Raw genomic sequence first — 6000 nt, forward strand, 5'->3', positions numbered from 1 at the left:
CACTGCTATCGCCTCGACATTATTGTATACCTGAACACAGCCAGAGAAACCAATACCGGAACGACTGGCGAGGGAAGGCGTGATTTGACCTCCTTTGTAACCGGCTCATCAGTTCGTTCTAGAACCAATCTATTGTGGGTTGACTTGCGAAACCTGGCCGACTTCATCATGACCTCCGCGCATCTACTCAACACGGGGCCGTGCAATTGCAAATCACTGGGATACCTTTCGCACTGCTCATTGCAACAGTCAACGCCATAGATTCGTCACTGTCTGTCGTCTTTGCGGCCACGCACAACCCCACCATTCCCATTCCATATCAGAGCTAGTAGTTTGCCAGTTTACCCAAATCACCCACACCCCCGACACCACAGCCGACTTCCGTTTGCACCGGGCCATAGCTAAGTCTGTCAATACCTCGCCAATTCGCGAAGTTGGAAGTTTCGGCAAGGCGCCGTGCTATATCCATGACCTTTTCCCCTAGTAACCAACATTCATTCTCAAGGCCGACGAGATCACATCTCCTACACTGTCCTTCAAGGCATTCATGATCTTATTATAGCGGTGGAAGGTCTCAGCTCACCTGTTTTTGTCCTAGTTGTTGACGAGGACCCTATTGTACACCAGCCTGTCAAGTGTGTGTTCTGAATGCATCGAAAATGGTCTTGAACACCCTTCACACGTCTTCGTCTAAGAAGGCTACTTCAATGTTCATCTTGTCCTCCAGGCTTCCCGATGTTCTCATAATTCATTCTTGGAAAGAGCAGAGAATTCTTGGAGAAGACGGCTCTTCATGCGGAAGCTGGACTGGCGGTAGTGGGCAACAAATCTCTCCATCATCAACTGGCTTGAGTCGGGCCAGACCATAAGCTGTGTTGCACTGGCAACGAGGCTGTTGAGAGTTACCTTGTGAAAATCATCGAATGCCTGGTTCTGGCGTCGTGATAGTAAGTATACTGCTGCATGTGGCCTTCGCTGAGAGAAGACAGAAAGATTCAAGTATCATGAAGCTCGGGCAGCTGGGCATAGACATCTATTGGGCATGGCATGGGCGGTGTCAGCGGGAGACTGCCTCTTGAGCCCTGGTACGGGGTTACAAACAGACAAGGCCACGTTTGGCGCACCGAACTCTGTATCTGCTCTATGGGAACGACCGTCCATTTGTGATTCCCTCTACTTGTGCCTCACTTGGTATTATCGAAGCCTCCTTTCTCCTCCACAGATTATGTCTATCAAATGATGCCGCAGTACAGAAGCTTGAAGAGTAAGTAGGACTGCTCGCATGTGCTCCTCAGGACGAAGTTCTGGCAGAGTATCGATTGACTACCCCGCTAGGCTGTTCCACTTTCATGCTGAACGAGACTTCTCCCGCTTGAGTAAACATTATATACCAGGCATCTGGTCGCCCTCCCACCCCAAGAGCCTCCGTATTAAGACATCATGGCTCTCCCACAGCCATGCAGAGCGCAGTTACAATCCCGATTTACCGTCCACAGCACTCGCGAGCACGGAAACCTGGCCGGCATAAGTGACCTTTCATGTCCAAGAAAGAATGTAATGTCGGCTTCGTTCACCTCGAGCAAATGCCGTGAAGATACGATCTCAATGCCAGAAATCTAAGATCCGACAGCAGCAGCATTAGCTCCCGCAACAATCACGCGACTAACCAGGCCTGGGCATGGATTTATCGGCGACAAGTCAGGGAGCGGCTCTCTTCAAACTCATCGAGGTCTTGCCCCTTCCTAAAAGACCCGGCCACGACACCGGTATCCATACTAGCGGCAAGCATGCTGAGCGGTTGATCATACTTGCCTTAGAACCTATCATGTGCGTAACATCAGCACAGAGCTGCAAACTCTGTGGACTGCAACCTACAAAGCCAGGCGGCCCGGAGTCTTGAGTCACTTTCGCCGCGGGTAGCTCTAAGCTATGCCAGCCAGAAGGCGTCATCCACAAGATATGCGGTGCAGGGCTGAGCCCGCTCATGCTCGCTCCCTTGACGCAGAGGTTGGAAATTAGGATATTCCCTGTAAACAGAGGAACTAGATACAGACAGGTGCTGGTAGACGATAGCACATCTTCGGCGTTGATTCCTTAATGTAATGGTTCGGATGTCGAGGTCTCAGTGAAACGGATCAGTGGAGTTAGTACCAGTACTTATGTGCGCATTCATCGAGGCGCTGACACGCCAATTCGCGATAGAGATTACTCGAATATATTTGCTGTGCTTGAACTTAATCCTAACAGCAATCCTTCTAATTTGGTGCACATTGACCAGAGTAGACAATGAGTCGGCGCAGAAAGCGTCTTGGGACGTTCCAATGGCCCTCCGAAACGTTTCAAGCCTATGAAACTGGAGGAAGAGTCCTGTCGCAGGAGAAGGTTTTGCCAAGAACTTACATTGCTCAAAGGGTGGATATGTAGATTGGCATTCGAGACAGGAATTATTTTCACCGGTATGATGGAGAGGGCGCGTGTATTCAGGCTGTTTCCCTGAAATTGACACGCTTCCCTCCCAGATAGAACCACTGTTGCTTTGGCCCTTCGCGGAAATTTAGGATTCTACTGGTGCCCAGTACTGGTGGCTCATGTCTGGAATAGAAGAAACGAAATGAGAATGAGCTCTGTTTCTGTGATGATGGATGATGCTATCAACTGTGCCATTTGTTGATTGCAAGCTTAGGTGTGATGAATTGAGCTTGACAACTGGCATTACGCGATGGTGTTTCGAAGATCCTTCTGGAGTGGCCGCAGCACAAAATTATCCTGCATGTAATTGCATCCTCCGAGTTATAGTAGTTGGCATGGATTCAGTCACCGCTTGCCCATCTTCAGACAGTTAGCATGCCCTTTGGACAGGCTGCTTCGCTTTGCTTATAGGCTCTCTTGGGCGTCCAGGGAATATGCAGGCATCTTTCTCCTGTTCTCCAAGCTCGTTCCCTTGATTTTGGCTGTTTCTTCCAAGTCTGAGAAGGTTTTCTTGCCAAAGCCAGGTAACCTAAGAAACAAAATGACGAGAGCCCCCTCTCCGAGCAACAGAGGTTGATGGGCTTGGGCTCGAGTGCTTAATTATTTGGTGTCATTGCTCAAGTCACTAACTCTGAGGCTACCATGACTGCCATTAGCCAAGTGTGGTTCGTAAACCCTGTCCCTACCTACTGAAACCAAAACGAAAGACTGACGGGACGCAGCATCTTCACCTTGAGAAGATCAGTCTCCTAGTCCCAATCCGAAGTAGATAGGCCTCGTATGATTTGGCATTCTCCTCGTCACCATCAATTTCCACCGTACTCTCACAACATGAATACTCTGCTCTCATCAAAAACCCCGCCCCGAGTCCTGGCTATGGGGAAATCCCGTTAGCCCCTACTTAGAAAGAGAGAAGAACCTCTGAAACAATCAAGTTGCGAGCAGCATTCACATCCGGAATGGACTTGAAAGGGGTTGCCAGGATATGAAATGATTTAGACGACCCGGTTGGCTGCAAGATAACCGGCACAGCGAAGTTTAACTGCTGGCTGCAATTGACGTGTCAGGCGGGTTTGCAGGAACTGGGAAACATCTCAGTCGCTGCTGACAAGTGGACAACTTCAATAATGTTTGCCTATGATGCGAATATAAGTGAAGAATTGCGTACGAGTGGCCGGATAGCGAAAGGGTCCGGATCTCAAATCGTTGTGCGCCGTGAGCATGGAAAGAGCGGAAGACAGTTTGGGGGAGGTATGCTGGGGAAGAAGGAAGGTGGCTTTTAGGCAGCGAAACGAGCGTTCACTTCCCACGACGCAGGATCTAACCAGCCGTCTTTGAATAAATGCGAAGCCTGGAGGGTTGAGTACGCAGTGACACTGAGCATGACACTGAGCATTTATCAAACAGCGAACCTCGAGCGCAGAGGGGATACCACGGTTTCCTGGTCGGGCGTCGAGTCTTCAAGCATTCGGGTTTGCATGTGAAACTGGCCTTTGGACACCCTAGAGAGCAGGTGTTTTGGGCCCAGACAATGGTGCTTGCGGAGAAGTGGAAGAAATATCAGCCCATCTATTGGGAGAACGAAGGTGGAGTTGCATGCTTGCTTCTTTACTGCGTTGGATGTGGGTCACCGCATCACAGCAAGAGACATCGGGGCTATCAGTAGCAAAGCAAGTCTATTCCAAGCAAAGTGGTGCCTGTCCGCATGTCGAACAGACTATTTGCTCAGGGAGTCAGCCCCTGGTCCGGCTGGATCTGTTTTGAAGACGGATGCCACGTTATATGTAATGAAGTTGGAAAGGAAGGATCAAGATGGTCAACGGAGTCGGCACTCGAGTTATGGTACGGGGCATGGCGGTGCCCTCGAGCAGGGAGATCATGAAGCGAACACTGATGGCTTCTTCCTTTTGCAGGACTCTCCAGCGGCGAAATTGACCACAAAGGTGCAAACGACAGATATTCAGGTTCCAAGTACTTACGGATTAAGCAAGTATTAGCCGATAGTCCTGAACTGTGGTATCCGAGAGGGCGGATCGGCAGGACTACTTAATTTAGATAACAGCAAAGGCTGCTGCAGCGTCAAGCATTCTATTTTGCTTAGATGCCGAGATCGGAATGTTTCCGCCTCGGTCGGTTGAAAGCAGAGCGTCTGCCTTATCATCTGACCCCTTGAGCGCCGTTCCGTATCCTGGGAAGGACATCTCGCAAGCGACCATTGGATCCCTCCGCTAGACCTCCTCTTTTTCCACAGCTTGGGCACATGAGTCTCTTGATTGTTTCGGCTCAGAAGACCCCAGTTGTGCCAGCGAAGCGGTCCATCATCGAGGCATTGACTCCTCTGTCTTCGAGATTCATTGCGGGATGAACTATGCGCTGGATACGGAGCCTATCACAATTTTCTTGGATTCCCAAACTCTGCAGGGCGACCCCGTGCCCGGAGCCACTGCTTCGCGGTAGGGTGTCACCGTTGGCCATCTTGAACACGATGCTTGGAGTTCCATCCGTGTAGTCGTGCGTACACTACCGAGAACGTCATTCAATGGCATTTGATAATTTCCTACACGATCTGACAGAGCAAGAGGTCAACATACATAATAGGATGCTCGGAATTCGAACTACACTTCAGGTTGCAGAGGAGGCTTGTTTTTGGAGAAGGTCCCGTCTGAAGTACGCCCCTTTCTCTCTCTCGAGTATACTTCATCAAGTCTCGGATCCCTCCGCCGAGCGCAAAACATCGGGCTGTGGAAGTTCTTCGGTACGACACAAATGCAAGCATGGAGTGATATGTCGTATCCCGAGGGTCTTCATTAGAACATGACACAAACTGCGTAGAAGCGCTATTCTCGGAGACCGTAGTTCAACCGGACGCGCTGGTACGATTGCAAACTTGATCACACAGTCGAAGATCGACGTCTCTTGCGATGTTGATGTCATTTATGAGACTCGGCAGATGGGCGAGCTAGTTTTCGTTCTACTGGGCCTGGTTCTCGGTACAGCTTTGAGAACATGGGCAGTAGTCGCGAAAGTGTGCTTGGATCTGATTGCGATCGTTCTCTTTTGGAATGTGGCCACTTGTCGGTACTACAGTCGGACTGGTCTACCTGGTCCCCAGAGACCCCTTTTCCCTTTGGCTTCGACATTGACGGCGCTATAGCTTCAGTCAGTATTTGGTTCAGCAGCCAGATTTGAACGCCACTAATGGTGCTTGAAAAGAAAAGCAGGGAGAATAGTGTGTGCGCGGCGAAAGTCGGGCTCGCCAGTCTGTGTATATGAGACGGTTCAGATAGGGCAGTAGCAGGCGACCACTTCTTGGCATTGGAGTTGGCTCGAAACAGAGCCAAGGTCGTCGGGTGTTCGAGGAGAAGCTTTGAGGTCGTGATTTGTCCAAAGCGAGAGGGGAAAGGGAATCAGGGAAGACGAGAAGCGCTGCAAACAAGATGATCCAGCAAGTGATAACTATCGCGAGAAAAGACATGCCTGACCTGGTACGTTGGACAAGCAAACGGTGCAATTGTTTTCTTCCAACTCGGC

The sequence above is a fragment of the Colletotrichum gloeosporioides genome (assembly GCF_011800055.1).
Source record: "Colletotrichum gloeosporioides strain Lc1 chromosome Unknown consensus_53, whole genome shotgun sequence".
NCBI classification, from domain to species: Eukaryota; Fungi; Ascomycota; class Sordariomycetes; order Glomerellales; family Glomerellaceae; genus Colletotrichum; species Colletotrichum gloeosporioides.